General features: G+C 39.5%; 1 protein-coding gene across 5 annotated transcripts in view; it reads left to right on the forward strand.

The window, feature by feature from the left end:
• LOC122553760 (protein transport protein Sec24B-like) overlaps positions 1 to 17,928 on the forward strand; it is a 131,644-nt gene that overhangs the window by 37,241 nt on the left and 76,475 nt on the right. The window lies entirely within an intron of this gene.

A 17,928-nucleotide genomic window follows, 5' to 3' on the forward strand; every position in this document is an offset into this window, starting at 1 on the left:
CCTTTCTTCTCTTCTACCCCCACCCCATAAACACATTAAAGATCAATTTATGTTATTTGTTGCTAATAAGCTGTTCGGCATGTATACTTTGAATGTAATCCTAAGCAAATTGTTTTTGTATTTTTATTCCTGATTTGACTTTGCTCTCAGCATTTTATTCTTTCTCTCTTTTCATTATTTCCTATTTTGTCTGCTGCTTTACATATTTTACTTATTTGGCTAACTCTTTTATATACTACATTTAGCAATGCTACCTTTTCTGTCTTTACGTTCAAGAACAAAAGTTTTGATCTTGCTGAAAATTGTTTGCAGTGTCCTGTTGTTTAACCAGGAGTACGCCAGTGAAATGCAACTTTTCTATTCATCAGGATGCATCTGCAGTTGTTAATCTGTTAAAGCACCTTTTTGCCTCCACCTTCATTACTCTTGTTGGCTATAAAACCTATTCAGTTTTTCAGCTGGTATAGTCCTGACCTTCACCACTTCAACTCCAATGCTGTCAAACTTGTGCATAGCTGGCTTATGACTCTTATAATCTTTACGTTTGAAGTAGTCTTCAGAGTCTGTTGAACCCAAACTAAGCCTCCAACAGTGCAGTACAAAAACTACATATTTTACATTATTTAGGAATGTCTGAGTGTGCCCACCTACTACTGCAATCCTCAACCATCCATGTTTCCTCTTCAGACTTCACTATTCCAGTGCTTCCCACCATTAATACTTTGAGTTTAGTTGTCTAAGTCCTATTTATTGGATTCACCTAATTGAGCCCCTTTTTTAACCAAGACCATTTTGATTTTTGTTTTTCTGATCATGTCTCCACAACATGCCTCAGAACATTTTACAGACAGCATGTACAGCAGTACCCTTTGTCCTACTCCTTCAATTCAACAGTAAGTTATGAGAAAGTCAGTTTCACAAAATAGTTTTGTTTACCTCCAGCCCTGTGGTAGTAGATATATTTTTGTGAACTCCTTCCTCTATGATGGACTCCAGTGAACACAAATCCCACTTACGTGGCTTTCAGAGTGCACGTTCATTGAAAACACCCACGATGGGGAGGTGCAGCCCTAGCAAACTCTGATCCTAGTTCTGCTGAGTGAAATTACAAACTCCCTGCTTTCCGTATTCAGTTTGCTGCCCTGTCGGCTGAGTGTTAGCCATGGAGTTTTTAGGAGCTCATCTTTTAATCTCTGCAAGATTAAATTTTTTTATTATTCATTCGTTGGATGTGAGCATTGCTTACTGGGTCAGCATTTATTGAGATACAACTCAGGATATATTCGAATAGTTTTTAGGTAGTAGTGAAATAAGAATGAATGGTTGATAGCGACAAGAAATTAATGCTCAGTACACTGCTTCAGTACTTCTCTATTCTGAAACTTTCGGGTAGATCTCTCTAACTACCTTTTTTAATTTTTATTATTCTTAGTTCAACTTTTAGTTTAGATTTTTTTTTTGTCAGTCTGTATGGACATTTTGTGGAACATATCCAAAACAGGTGGGAATTGAACCTGGACCTTTTGGCCCAGTGGTAGAGACGCTATCCAAGTGCTGTCCAACTTTTAATTGACACTTGCCTATTCAGGGATTCAGTAGGGGGCTGTTAGAACAGTTACTGCTTTCTGTTTAATGTAGTCCTTGCCATTTAATTAAGGATTACTTCACAGTATTGATTCAGCAAGTAGTATATAAGTGATTAATTGTTCTAACATTTAACTTTTTTTAAAATAGATTTTCTTTTGCTGTGTTTAGACTTTTAAAAAAATATAAATTACAGAATAAGTTATCACTTTGCAACATTTAAGAGGCAGTTGGATGGGTATATGAATAGGAAGGAATTGGAGGGATATGGGCCGGGTGCTGGCAGGTGGGAATGGATTGTGTAGGGATATCTGGTCAACATGGACGAGTTGGACCGAAGGGTCTCTTTCCATGCTGTACATCGCTATGGCTTCAACATTTTACCGTGTTTGCAATTTCCTTTCTCAATTTATTTTGCTAATCTTTTTGTGAAAGGGGAGCATTTTGTTATTGGAGCACAAGTAAATTGTTTGACACACTCCAAATCCAGGCTATCTGAATTGGGCAGAGGATGATTGATATTTAATTTTCTTTAAATATATTGTCCTCTACATCTATCATCCCTTCCTGTTGCACTGACAGATTAGTAATAATTATTTTCTCTTTCAAGACTGTACATTTGTTTTCTTTGTTTTTAAGAGCAGTATTTTTTATTTTGTATTGAGTTGGCCCATTGCTATTTAAACACGTCAGGGGAAAGCAAAGTGGGAGGGGACATGGAATAATTTTCCAACACACCAAGGTGATGGTTTATTAATTCATGTTTTTAGATTAAACCAGGAAGCAGGTGTGAACGATGGCGAGGTAGGTGTGTACTGTGGGAAGAAAGTAGAGATGGGGGCCACCCTTGGGGTACATAAGATCCCACCTGGAGAAATGGTTTGCAATCAGCACTTGTAGTCTTGTAAAAACAAAATCATGTAGTTCCGTGTTTTACCACTTGCACTGTGGGGATCTGGAAAGATTTTGTTTCATTTAGAGAAAGCAAAAGCGTTGAGTTGCAATCATTTATTGGGAGTGCCTGTATTGTGTGTAATTCATCGATGAAATAGAGTAGAATTATATCATGTGAATGAGGCTATACTGATTTGTATGCTGTATTATTTGACGTTTAAGTCCTAAAGTGGTGCTTTTCTGTTTTGAATTGATGGAAAACCAATGTATTTGCCTGTTGTGGATTGCTCAGCAGTATCACATATTACGTTAATACTGTATCTGTTTTACATTTTGATTAACTAGCCAGATCTTTAACCACAAACTCCTAAATCCATTATTGCCTAGATTTTTATTCTGAACTGTAGGTTGTGCCTACATTTCTGTTGAGAATTTCCATCATGTTCTTAACCTTTGGGAAAATATAATTAATAAGCAACTTGAGCTTGCATCCTCTTCTTCGAGCTTCTGAGAGAGAACCTCTTTTGAAGCTATGTGCTTTTTAGGGACTGATTGTCAGTATTTATGTTTTAAAAATTACTAGTTCAAAAAAAAGAGAACAAATCAAACGCTGCGTTGGAAATAGTTATGAAGTATATTGGGGAAGGTTAATGAAGAGAGCAATCTCCACTGGGAACTTATTGCTGGGGAATAGTGGTTAGCCATCTCTTGATGTTTCTTGTACACAGCCTCTGGGGATTTCATCTGAGTTCTTTTGATTTTAGCTATCAGTGTATCTTAACAAATGAGGCCAGTCTTCCCAAGCTTTTACTAGTATTCATTTGGTAATGTATTTCACAGCTAAACTTCATATCTAACATTATTAAATGCAAAGTTTTTTTGCATGTCACAGTAGAATCAAATGTTGATTATTGAGTCTCTTAACAGTTTATTTGTAATATTCAGCAGTAGTCTGTTTTTATGACTTCAAAAACAAATTTAAATTCTGTGTTGATGTTCTGCCTCAGAATCATTCTCTCCTTGGATTGGAGTTTTAAATTGAATGTGATTATTATAAGTGTTTTCTCTGCATGTTTGACATTTCTATTCATTGTATTCTGTATACATGGTAATTGGAAGAAATTGTTGAATTGCCACGAGATTTTGTCAATTTTCTGGAATGGGCTGAAGAAGAAGTCCCTTGGGCACCCCACAATTAGAATGTCAGATACATGCAACTTTTTGTTGAGAGAGTGTTATTGAAGATTGTGCTTATAAAATTTCATAATTAATAGTTTGTCTCTTTCTTCTCCTCCTACACACTTCTCCTTCCCCAATCTGACCATTCAGATAAAACCACCATATCAGTTAACAAGGTCTATGCTGCAGTGTTGCTGATATCCAAACATTGTGTGTGTTTCAGGTAGATCGATGGACAGTAGCAAAAATCTTTGATTGTCTTTGCTTTTAGCTTTGGCTGTTTAGAGGTTAAATGTAGGTATTAATTTTCAATAGTATGTTATGAGCGGATTATTTTCTTGTTTTAAGCTTGAAGGAAAATTTTTGTTTTTATTTAAAAGTAGAAGTTTCAACTGTACAACATACAGTGTGTCCTAGTTAACTGGTCTGGCATTGGTATTTAATTTTTTTGTCATCAGTGTAAGTAATCTGACTGTGTCTTGGTACTGCAGAATCACAGGCACATTACAGCTGTGCTTGAGGATATTCTCAACCTTAATTACTAGAATCAATAAATGTAATTACATTTTTGTTTTCTGATTATGATTTTTACAAAGGGCTACTTTCCTAGATTTTTCTTATTTCATTATGCCTCATTATGACTCCACTTTGGTCATAGCTTTTCTGACGCCACCTTCCATAATTCATTTTAAATGCGACAGTCTGCCTCCCCATACTCAAACTGTTCCCTCCATTGCTGTGGCATTCAGCTAGCTCAACCTCTATCGCATTGACTTCTTAAATTATTTGCTGACCTTCAAATCTCAGCTAACTTTATCTTACTAATCTCTTCTTTCCTTGTATGCTCTTTGCTTCCTTAACACCCATTTTTTGCTCCTTCATCGTTCTCCATGTTTTGCTGTCTGTGGCCACTCAGAATCTCCCCAAGCAAAATCGTTTTTTTTGTTTGCATCACCTTGCCTTATCACTTCCCTGTTTGCTTTCATGAATGTGTATTTTTTATTGCTCTTCCTACTCCTTGCTCGGTCCATTGCTGCTATCCCATCCTCGCCAACGAGTTCCTCCTATTTGGTCTTGACAATTCACCTCCACCTTTTAAAACAGTGTATAGTGATTTTGTTTTTCTGCAGGAGTGCAAGTTGTTTCGATGTTTCAATTTACAAGTATACGCTTCACTGATCTCCTTGAATCATGAAATTTTAGTTTGCTCAATATCTTGACACCATCCTCACATACCATAGAATTGGAACATTGTATGAGACCCTTTGCTCAAACTGTAAGATATATCCCAGTCCATCTGGATGACTTTCTACTTTGAGTTTTGTTAACTAGATCAATAAAAATTAATAAAATTACCACCCTTTCCTTCACTGAGAGATTGACTTCATCCTCTTCGCTAGGAAAGATAAATATCAATTTCTCATTTTTTGTTTTCAGAGCAGTGAAAGGCAACTTTTCCTTTTAAATTCAAGGATATGATAAGCACGGTTTTTCACAAAGTTAAACTGTTTGCTGTGCTTTAAAATAATTGCTGTACGGCCTTCAGGAGTGGTGGGTTGTGGATTTCTGTTCTCAGTTGTTAGGTCTGAGGGTTATTAATGCATTGTTTCCATTTTGACATTCTGTCCACTGCATTCATGACTTCCTTGACTCACAGTAGATTGAAGGTAAATGTACTGTGTCCATTGAGGGACTGAAGTAATCGCAGACAGAGATGTCAAAAAATACTAAATATTCTCTTCTGCCATCTTACCTGCTTGTGTCAAGAGTTTGTCCATCGTAATTTTGCTAAGAGGAGTTTTTTGCTATCACATCAACATAAGTGTTTTTTGTGATGCCTTGGGTTGCATCTCTGGGGACGAAGCCAGCCAGCAGCAGCCTGTTGCAAAGCTGAGAGGGCACCGGCAGCCACGTAGTTTACTGCCCAACAGTTAAACTGCTTATGATGTCATGTTAGGTTAGATTAGGTTAGATTACCTATAGTGTGGAAACAGGCCCTTCGGCCCAACAAGTCCACACCGACCCTCCGAAGAGAAATCCACCCCCCCCTATATTTATCCCTGACTAATCCACCTAACACTACAGGCGATTTAGCATGGCCAATTCACCTGACCTGCACATCTTTGGACTGTGGGAGGAAACCGGAGCACCCGGAGGAAACCCAAGCAGACACGGGGAGAACTTGCAAACTCCACACAGACAGTTGCCCGAGGCGGGAATTGAACCCAGGTCCCTGGCACTGTGAGGCAGCAGTGCTAACCACTGAGCCACCGGAAGGATTCAAATAGTTTGCAACATTGCATCTGGATGATGCAAAAATCACTCCTACCTCCTACTACTCCACACTGCTTCCGATACAGAGAGGTTTTGAACTACCCCTTCAACATCCTTCTGATTGTTTCCCATGAACTAATGTCCTCACATTATTCATCAAAAACCTTGACTATTACTTGTAATGAACTAACGAAGAAAGAACAAGACAGTAATGTGTGGAAAATGCCATAAATGTAATCTGAATAAATACCGAACGTTCTAAACAACAGTGTAGCAGTTACTTAGGTGCAACCACAGAACCTTATTCGTGCCTTTTAATTTTTCTACTGCTTGGTGGTGTAGCCTGTATGACTTCAGTAGAGGCAAAGGCAGGCTGCTCCTATGTCTGTCTTATGATTGCTGTAATACCCTTTGCAAAAACTTCTGCATTTTTGGAGCTTGCAAGTACCCTGCTAAATACTGCTCTTGTAGTGCTACCTGTGTAGCAGCAGTTTCAGTCATCTGGAGTTAAGACTGTACGTGTGCCACTGACTCAGAAATACTGTGGCTGAAATGTGAAAGCAGTTTTGATGGAATCCCCGATTCCGTTACATTTTTTCAATGTTCTTTTTCCTGGTCCAGCCATACTTCAGTGTGCTTCCTTATACCTTATTAACTGTCAAGGCAGCTTTGTAAGGACAGGGTTGGATGTCTGACAACCTATTAGCCAGGCAGACAAGTTGCCACATCCCGAACAATGTTTAAGCTTTGTGTGGGCTCATTTGATTGGAGTCTGCAGTCCATGGAGAAGCACAACATTTCTGTGGCTTGTGATATCCCCTCCCTTCATGCTTGAGGTGGACCTCTCCAATCTTTCTGCAGTTATGTGAACTGCACTTTCAAGGTCGTTCATTGTATCGCCTGTAATTTGCTGCTGCTGTTCACTGATTCTGTTGTTAGTCAAAAGCCCCAGCTGAGCAGAGCTTGTCCCTCAGATGTGATCACTTCCACTGCTGCATTGTCCATTCTAATCTATTCATGCCCAGCCACCAAGTGTCACCATCTGCCTTACTGGTCACACTGAAGATTAAAATCTTCTCATTCTGTAGTGGCAGAAAGGCAACATAATTAGCATGGTGGTAGTATACAAGTCCGGCCTTTGTCGTCTCGTTTCCCCCCTCAGTCAAAGCAAAATGCTCAGAGACACAGTATAGTTTTATCTTTATCTTTATTTAGTTTCATCTTTATTCTGGGCCCTGGAGGGAGAGAGAATGATTGTCCATGTGCACAGAGACACGAGTTCTCAGTTTTCTCAGGAAGAGCAGTTTATAAATGAATTATATAGTTATTTTACAGGGAGGAGCATTCTAATGAAGTAACCTACATATTGATTGGCTGACCGTTACAATCAGCGAGTGTCAGTAGCAAAGATTAAGCCATCTGGTGTTACACAATGAATCTTAACCTTAACTGGCTTCACATAGTGCATATTTTTCACCTTATTAAACTGACCTTACATACTGAATGCTTCCAATATTGTTAAATGGCTCTACATAATGCATACTTTTCCACCTTATTAACCAATTACCCTTGCCTCCAGCACCCTATTGTTAACTGCAAGTTCTTATCTGATCTGAGTCATGCTCAGCTGAACCTTTTATTTCACAAAACTCAGAACTTAACTCTTTCCCTACCTGCTTATACCCTATACACATTCTCACCTTCACTTAATGTTGGTTCTAGGTGGGAAGGTGCAAGCTGGACCTATACACCCCATGTTAGTTGTGGCCTCCAACAAACAGACTGCCTGACACCTTGGTCTTTGCAATCCCATGGTTGTGCAACAGGAACATGCTTTTTTGAAGTGCAGCTGAGTGAGAGTGCTGTTCACTAGTGGCGGGACTTCATCACCAGGGCCTAGATCTCAGCAAAAGGCCCATTAGTGTCCTTTAATCTCTCTCTGATTGAAAGAAGAAATGGAGGGATATCCTCTGAAGAGTCAGCTCATGTAACTCGTCATCTTTCATGTGACTCATCAATCTGAGTTTTTGATGTTGGCTGCAGAAACATCTGTCTATGTCTCTGACTAGAGAGTCCCCTATCACAATCAGTCGTTTGGAACCCGACGTACCCCATACTACATTAGAGCCAGTCTAGATACCAAACACTTGGCTGTTTATGCTACATTTCCCTGAGAGTCCATCACCCCCTACATTTTCCAAAACATCATGCTTGTTTGAAATGGAGATAGCTACCTACACTACCTAGCCACCTCATCTACCTTTTCTGGAGTTAATTTATCTACTTCACTATATCTACAGCCTTTCTCCCTTTCCATAATTGTCATCCATCACACCCTTTTGTAAATTTGCTTTTGTAAATTCCTCATTGCCTCATAACTGTTGCTCCAACCAATCCATGCGATATGATAGGATTCGCAACCAAAGACAATTCCTACAGACATAATCATCAGTAACACGTAAACTCTTCCTAAACTCCCACATCTGACTGGAAGAGCATATCACTCTACTTAAGGCCATCTTTTCTTCTTCACAATCTATAGATCCTGAAAATAGCACCATCTTTTTGTTCTTAAAAAAGTGCTGCAGGCTAACTTAGTACTCATGGTTTATATTTTTAAAATTTAATCAAGAGATAGATCTGAATAAAACATAATCAAGGAAGAACCCAGTTACTACAGTAGATTTACAGCAAGGTTACCTGTTAAAAACTATGCTCTTGACTGTTCCTGTGCTGTGAGCTCTCCCACACAGGTTCCTCCAAAGTCAGCTGTGAATTTCACTGTTTGTTAACTTTTCCTCAATGCACCAGGGATGTCCAGAAATACATGAACTCCAACAGCAAAGGCAGAAACTGTTCAGTAAGGCGTTCGACAAGGTTCTGCATGGGTGACTGGTTAGCAAAGTTAGATCTCATGGAATATAGGGACAACTAGCCATTTGGATACAAAACTGGCTTGAAGGTCAAAGACAGACAATGGTGGTGGAGGGTTGCTTTTCACACTGGAGGCCTGTGACCAGTGGTGTGCTGCAAGGATCAGTACTGGGTCCACTGCTTTTTGTAATTTATATAAAATGATTTGAATGTGAACAGAGGAATTATAGTTAGTAAGTTTACAGATGTCACCTAAATTGGAGGTGTGGACAGTGAAGAAGGTTACCTCAGATTACAATGGAGTCTTGATCAAGTGGGCCAATGGGCTGAGGAGTGGCAGATGGAGTTTAATTTAGATAAATATGATATGTTGCATTTTCGAAAAGCAAATCTTAGCAGGACTTATCCACTTAATGGTAAAGTCCTAGGGAGTGTTGCTGAACAAAGAGACCTTGGAGTGCAGGTTCATAGTTCCTTGAAAGTAGAGTCACAGGTTAATAGGATAGTGAAAAAGGCATTTGGTATGCTTTCCTTTATTGGTTAAAGCATTGAGTAAAGTAGTTGGGAGGTCATGTTGCAGCTGTACAGGATGTTGGTTTGCCATTTTTGAAATATTGCGTGCAGTTCTGGTCTCCTTCCTATCGGAAGGATGTTGTGAAACTTGAAAGAGTTCAAAAAAGATTTACAAGGATGTTGCCGGAATTAGAGAATTTGAGCTATAGGGAGAGACTGAATAGGCTGGGGCTGTTTTTCCCTGGAACGTCAGAGGCTGAAAGGTGACCTTTAAAGAGCTTTATAAAATCATGAGGGGCATGGATAGGATAAATAGGCAAGGTCTTTTCCCTATGTTAGGGGAGTCCAGATAGAGGGCATAGGTTTAAAGTAAAAGGGGAAAGATATAAAAGGGCCCTAAGGGGAAACTTTCATGCAGAGGGTGGTGCATGTATGGAAAGAGCTGCCAGAGGAAGTGGTGGAGGCTGGTACAGTTACAGCATTTATTAGACATCGGGGTGAATATATGAATAGAAATGGTTTAGAAAGATATGGGCCAAGTGCTGGCAAATGGGCCTACATTAGGTTAGGATATTTGGTCGGCATGGACGAGTTGGACCGAAGGATCTGTTTCCGTGCTGTATATCTCTATGACTCTGACCAAATGAATGAGATGTAATGAAAACAGAAGATTTGCCCAAAGTGTGACTATCTGAGCTAGTGCATGATTTGCGTGAGTCCTGAAACTGAGACTCCTCTGAGCAATTATCTTCAGCAATATCTGAAGGGCATTGGGGAGATGAGAATGAGACCTGACAAGGGATAAATATATTACAATAGCTTGTTACTGAAATCATGTGAATGTGACTGAGTCTGCTATAACATCTGGATGACTTTGATTTACTCTTGGTCTTCTGAGCTCCCCTTTTCAAGGAGGGAGCTCAGAAACTTGGGTAAGTGTAATGGTATGTACTTTGTATAAGATAATGGTTCTGACAGTGTTAACGTTAAAGTTCTGCTGAGCTCTACAATCTGATGTCTTGGCCTCTAGGTGGAGAATCAATTGGAATCTGCCACAGCTTCCTGATTAGAGATTCTTGACTTCTCTACCTCTTGTTAAAAACAGCAAATAGGTCCAAGAGTGGAATGTAACCTAGTTTCTATGATGTAGTAAGCTGCAACTTGTTATCTAATGCAGTGTCTCTTTTGCTGAGACTTGTTCATGGCCCATTCTCCACCATAGACTGTTGATCAGGCCTTTGGGTTGGAAGAGGAAGGAGGATCAGTGGCAGCACTCAATCCGAACTACGAGCCACCAGTGGTGGTATATTATGACATGGTGGCACCAACAGGTGCCATTACATCCTATTTTGGAGAGGCAAACAGTGAAAATAATTGACTAGAATCTAAATAAAAAGATGATTTTTTTTGTGTATTTGCAGCCAAGTCGGATATCACATTAAGAGCTTTGGCTTAAGTTTGGTCGCTGGGCAGATTGAAAACAATTTAAACAGACATCAGTCAGCACAAGCTCATAAAAGCTGTAACAGCTTATTTGCAATACACTGAAGTGAGAAGGCAAGGAAACCTAGGAACGTGGCAGTAAAGCCAGTGTGAGCAGATCTGACTTGGGGTTTGGTGGTACAGCAAACAGACATCAGAGATTCCAGCAGTAAGTTAAATCCCGAAGGGAAAAGGGTAGAAAACATACCTGAATAGCAGAACACCCCAGGTTGAAAGGCTGGAAGAATAAAACATGATTATTTACTGGTAAAATGAGCATTGCTGCAGTCATGAGTGGGCACTGTAAGGTTCAGGTGCAAAAGTTAAAACCGAGCCATAACTTGAATATATATCAAAATCAGAAATTTTGAAAGCAAATAGCTCACCACAGCAGATTAAGATACCGAGAATAAAAGTTTAAAAAGATATAAAAAAATATATTTTAATAATAGGCTGAGTTTCAGTACACCATTTGTACAGAGGAACAAAAGCACAGATCATCTCAAGAAGAGGTGAAAGGCTGCAAATTTGTTTTAAAATAATTATGAAACTTTCCAAGCAAAAGGAAAATAAAGAGACTGTTCTATTCCTGATTCTCTCGATCAGGAAGATAATACTGATAGTTTTTCTGAGGTATTTAAGAGAGTTTACAAGTTTTGAAATGTCTAAAGTTTGATTAGCTTTTTTAGAAGATTATTGGTATAGACAATTTTATGACCTTTTAATTTTAAAAATGAGTTTTACCAAAAATAAGACTTAAAATTAGCTGCAGTAAATCTCTACAGAACATTGTGTAAATAGAGCTTAAAGTTTTATTAGAAAGATTAATACAATTCAAAAGAAGTCTGGTAAATAAAGAAAAAGCTGTGAAGACACTAGCAAGCTATACTGTACTATAATTTAAAATAATACCCTTTCTGAATACAAGATGATCAGATTTAAAACAATATTGAAGTTAAACAGATTTAAGATGCTTTAAAGTCAAAAGATTGATCAATGCGAAGAAATAGAAATGGAATATACTTCAGATTCAAAATCATAGTTGGCTTGGCTCTAACAGAGCAAAAGTTTTGATTTATATGGAGAAAACAGCTACTAATATACAAAATTGTGGCGAATCAGAAACAGAACAAGTTAATATAGTATTCAGTACTTCCTGCAGCTGATGATTACTTAGGAACAAATAGAATTCTTGAATGGATGTGATTTAACAGAGTAGTTCAACTTTGAGGGGAACCTGTAGTTGAATTCATTCATGACTTCTATAGCTTGGTGGAAATTGTGAGTATGAAGCCTTGCAGTCAGAATTAATAAGATGCTAAATTATTGCTGGAACTTTTGTTCAGGCTTTATTAGATCTATTCAAGAAGATTTAATTCTGAAGAGTTGATCAAATTGCATTAGAAGCAGAGACCAGGAAGAATTAGAGAAATCCTGAGAAGGGAACAATTCTACTCGAGCAACTTCATAAGGCAAAAACATGAAACAGACACAGACAAGCCAACACGCACAATGCACAGAATATCAGGTGCTAAGAATTATTGTAAGTGTTGTGGAACAAAAATATCTCAAAGGCAAAAGCAGCGTCCAACTATGACCAAAAGTGTTCCCTCTTTTAAAAAAACATAATATGCAGAAATTGAATAGTTCCTGAACAAAGGTACTAGTGGATATGTGTAAAGGACTCTACGCAGTAGATCATCCATTTCCTTTAGAAGAGTTTTCCACGTTAAAACAAGTACCTCATTTGGAGGAGATAGGTGAGGCATTAAACAAACTCAATACTGAATGCAGCATCACATTAAAGGCGAGTGCTAACCCATTGTCTCTGAGCATACAGGAAGATTCTATCCCTGTTAATGAGTGAAGTTCAGGAACGACTTGAGAAAACTGACCAAAATGGGCATTTCTTGGGTGACTAAACTAACTGAGAGGTATTCATGCATGGTTACTGTATCCAAATCCAATGGGTCCATCAAAATATGTATCCATTTAACAAAATTCAACAAAACAGTGGCTGAGAAAATCCCATTCTATGTCTATGGCCAATGTGAGTTTAACCAAATTGTCTAAAGTAGAAGTTTTACAAACTTGATGCCAGTCATCTGTTCTGGAGCTATCATTAGATGTCCAACAAGACTGCTTACTACATTTCTCGTTCCATTGGGAAGTGATTCTTCAATGGAAAGGGTTATATGTGATATGGATGACTTATTGATGCATGGTAAGACGATTGAAAAATATGACCAGAAAGTCCAGGAATGTGAAATTAGCCACAGGCTGCAGGGCTTACTCTTGACAAATAATGTGATTTCTCAGAGAAAACTATTTGCTTTCTCAGACACATTATTGACTAAGATGAGATAACACTGTCCCCAAAGAAGAAGTAGTCTTTTATGGAGTTCCCACTCCTTAATCACTTTCAAGGAATAGTGAACCATTTGGCAAAACTTTTGCCTGTTTGGGAACGCTGACAGAACCTTTTGAGACAGCTACTCAAAAACAAAGGGCGGTGCTGGGGCTTGCATCAGGAGTGTGCTTTCCAAAAGATCAAGGGCATGCTGCTGTCCACAGATGTCCTTGCCCATTACAGTCTATTCCCTTCCAAATATGTAAAGCTTTGCATGCTTCAGCTTAGGCTCTGTTACGATCCCAGTTGAAAGTAATACTGGACAGGTCAGATGCTAGAAAGAAATATGGCTTTATCAATCATAAGTTTTATTTTTATAATTGGATACCAACGGTTATTGTGGTGATTAGTCATTGCATATATTCATGCAAAGCTGCCAAAAATGTGTTTATTATACAAAAAAGAGCAGATATAAATCACAACCACAAGATCCATCCTTTTATCCTACCAATATCCTTTTCCGATACTTAATGCCAAAAAGCTGTCACTCCTTTCTTAACTCTTTCATTTGTTACTGAACTGATGCTTTTCAGTTTTCCTGATACCATTTTAAGACCACTTTTCAGTTCCGACAGCTTGGAAACCACTGCGCAACTCCAAGTGTGGAGATTGCATGAACTAATCTGTCCTTTTGCTAGGCTTAAATTCGCCTGAAATGTACAATCTTTATTCTTTTGCTAGTATAAAACCGAAACTTCATTTCTCTGATGTGAACTCAAACTAAGCTAGCTGTCGCTTCTACTCTTTCTTTTAATCTGTATGTCATGAACTCAGCAGAGTAAACGTTTTATCCAGTAGCTGTAGATATCTGGCCAGGCTCTTGCTAAGTCACTTGCTTTCTTGGAAATGATGTATTCAGGTCACTTCTCCAAATTTTGTTCTGACGGTTTTCTTTAAGAAAGGAATTACTTTCACAAGACTGAAGCCAAAGCCCATCTGTCTCAATTATAAAACATTATAATTTCCAAATGATGAGCATAGAGTCATAGAGATGTACAGCATGGAAGCAGACTATGTTATTCACTTTCATCACACTAGAAAGCAGTACTCATTCTGGAATTTCCAGCTGGGTATAGAAACTGGTGTATTCAGCCTTCAGGGCATTGTCATACCCAGAGTCATGTTGGATAACTAAAGAGGAGGGTGCCCTCTTTGCCTTGTGGGCATGTGAGAGGTTTTCAGATTGCATCCTTGGCTTGAAAGTACTTGCAGAGATGGGCTATAAACTACTGGTCTCCCTGGTAGATGAGAGAGAACTAGCAAGGATACTTCCACAAATAGAAGTTTATGTTTGCCTTTCAAAGTATGCCTATGAGACCAAATATATGCAAGGAAAGCTGCAAGTGATAGCAGAGGTTCTTCGTGGAGTAATTGACAGCCTGATAAGGGATTTATTGGTGAAAACCTGAATCATATACTCAAACCACAGTGGTATGGTAGCCAGCAACCCAAAGTGAGCTCAATCAAATCTGACAAAAACAATGAGGACTGGGAATGTGATGCTGTTCACTAATGTTGTGTTGGAGGTTGGGTGTAATGACTTATTTTGAGCATTGATAGGAGTTCGCAGTTCTTGATTATTTGCTGGTATTTGATAGGCTGATCCTTCACTCAGAGGAGTGACATCCTAGACAAATTACACCAGGGTCACTTGGACATAACCAAGTGCAGAGGCAAGGGTCAGGGCCTATTGTGTTGACCAGCAATCTCCAGAGAGACAGCTTTCTGTGAGACCTGAGCTTTCCATTGGTCTGACCAAGAGAACCACTTGCCCCACCAAGCCATGAGAATAAATGGGAACCAAACTGTTTGATAGACAGTCTTACTTTATGACTATCAGCTGTTTCTCATGGATTTAAGTAAAATAGTTCTGTACTGCCACTGCAGATGCAGTTGTTGAGTTCTTGCATGGAATGTTCACTACATACGGGGTTCTGAGGCGGCCGTATCCAGTGATGAACTACAGTGTTTGCTGATGGGTCTTTTAATCAGCTTGCAGCCTCTTCCAGGTTTCATTATTTAACCAGATGTGCACAGTCATACTGGAAGCTGAGCATTGTGTACAGGTGATCACATTTCTTCTAAAAGCAACTGCCTTTTATGCAGGTTTGCTAAATTATCTGTTCAACCCATTCTAGTGTGGCTTATCACCATCAGATTTACTTTTTTCCAAAGTGCAAGACCTCGCATTTGCTCACATTGAATTTCATCAACCATTTCTTGGACCACTCTCCCAAACTGTCTAAGTCTTTCTGCAGCCTCCCCACCACCTCAAAACTACCTGTCTGTCCGCCTAACTTTGTATCATCGATGAACTTCACCAGAAAGCCCCCGGTCCCTTCATCCAGATCATTAATATATAAAGTGAACAGCTGCAGCCCCTACACCAAACCCTGCGAGACACCACTTATCACTAGCTGCCATTCTGAAAAAGAACCTTTTATCCCAATACATGTTTGTGGTCCTTCCTACACCACAGACTACTAAATAGTCATTTAGACTGTCACTGGAAGAAGGAATGCTGGATCACTTTACCCTAGCCAGTGGGGATCATTGGTAAAATGCCAGTGTTTTGTACTCAGATGCCACATTGTGTTATGATATGCTCATCCAATGGGAGGGATATGTTGGGGGACGGTAACTAAGGAAGAGCTGAAGACCTAGATAAGTAGTTAAATGAATAGACAACTGAATGCATTCACAGAAAGAGAAAAGTGGATGCACCTGAATGAGTGTGAGAAGTCCCTGTTGGAAGTTTATTTTATTCATGGAATGTGGGCATCACCAATTAGGCCAGCATTTATTGCACATCCTAACTGCCCTGGAGTTGGTGGTTGGGAACTACCTTCTTGAGTTGCCCATTGAATGTAGGGTCACCTACAGTACTTTTAGAAAGAGGGTTCCCGGTCTTTGACCTACTGACAGTGACGAAATGGTGATTTGTTCCAAGTCAGGTTGACGTATGTCTTGGAATGGAATCTACAGATACTGGTAGTGTTCGAATTTATCTATTGCCTTTGTCCTTCTCGGTGACAGAGTGTGCAGGTTTGGAAGGTGTTATTGGTGAGTTACTGTAGTCCATCTTTGTACATGGTAGACCCTGCTGCCACTGTGGTGAAGAGAGTGAATATTGAAGGTGGTATCAATCAAGTTTGTCCTGGGTGGTATTGAGCTCCTTCCATGTTGTTGGAACTGTACCCACTCGGGCAACTGGAGATTGTTCCATCACACTCCTGAATTGTAAAGGGTAGCACTGGGGAGACAGGAAGTAGATCATACTCTGCAGAATTCCGAGCTTCTCTTCAGCTCTTCTAGCCACGCTCTTCATATGGCTGCTTCAATTTGTTTTCTGGTCAGTGGTAACCTGTGAATGGTAGACTTGTCAAGGTAGAATGAGCAAGTGGGATCATGTGCATAGCAGAATATGCATTCATGTGTCAATGCCTAACCATTCCTAACCAGGTTAGGTCATTAAAGCATTGAATTGAGTAGCATCTTACCATTTTGCTGCTGCAGCTACGATCTTTAGACTTTCTTGCTCTCCACTGTAGGCTTCTTTCTCCTGTTAGTAGGGAAGTATCACAGCCTTCAACGCATCCAAGTAGGTATCGCTGAAATGAAGTGTAGTAATCTTTGCTCTGGTCCTCTCCATTATGGCATTTCCTTCGCTTTGGTTGCCAGCTCTAAGCTCCTTTAAAAAGCATACTTGGGAGTGATCCCTTAAACACTGTATTTACGATTGTGCCCTTTCACCACCAATTAAACAGAAATCCGGAAATAAAATTTTAATGAAATGCCATATGTGCTGTTTTCCTTCCTGAGTACAGTTGGGAACCTCACCTGTATGTCACCCCTCTGTACTCAGCGGGCTGCAGAATTAAACTGGCCGCTGTGACAACTTGTCTTTGTATATTTTTCAATTCATAACTTATATCAGAACTTAGTTTTATAATGTATAAAAGTCAAAATAGTTAAAATTTCAAATTAGCAAAAATGTGACCTTATCATTAGGAAAATTGTTGAAACGGGATATCTTTGTCTTCCAAATGAACTGTACTTTACTTTTGGACAAATAATTGCTTTTGTGGAATTTTCCTCTTTGTTGTTTTTACCTTTGTGGATTGAGTTGAAGGTAGTTCAGCAGCAGTAAGTTTAGCATTATCTGAAGTGGATATAATGTATTGCTTACAAAGCAGTTTCAGGCTTACATCCATTTCCAGTTTTTATTAATGTAATAATAGTCGTCCTGACCTTGGTTTCATTGGAGTTTTAAATGTTTGTGTTTATAGTGTTGAATAAAAATATTTTGTGCTCAAATACGGCCATCTTCACTGTCCTTTATAGTTGCTGAAAGACATGATTGATAATCTCAATTTGATAATCTCAATTTGATAATCTCAGTAGTTTGGCGCACCGACCTCTACACCGCTGAGGCCAAACGCCAGCTCGCAGATACCTCCTCCTACTGCCCCCTTGACCATGATCCCACCCCCCACCACCAAACCATCATCTCCCAGACCGTCCATAACCTCATCACCTCGGGGGATCTCCCATCCACCGCCTCCAACCTCATAGTCCCACAACCCCGCACCTCCCGCTTCTACCTCCTGCCCAAAATCCACAAACCTGACTGCCCCGGCCGACCCATTGTCTCCGCCTGCTCCTGCCCCACCGAACTCATCTCTGCGTACCTTGACACCGTCCTGTCCCCCTTAGTC

This window comes from Chiloscyllium plagiosum, unplaced genomic scaffold, assembly GCF_037043375.1.
Source record: "Chiloscyllium plagiosum isolate Xiang-an unplaced genomic scaffold, Cpla_swu_hap1 HiC_scaffold_1, whole genome shotgun sequence".
Taxonomy (NCBI): Eukaryota; Metazoa; Chordata; class Chondrichthyes; order Orectolobiformes; family Hemiscylliidae; genus Chiloscyllium; species Chiloscyllium plagiosum.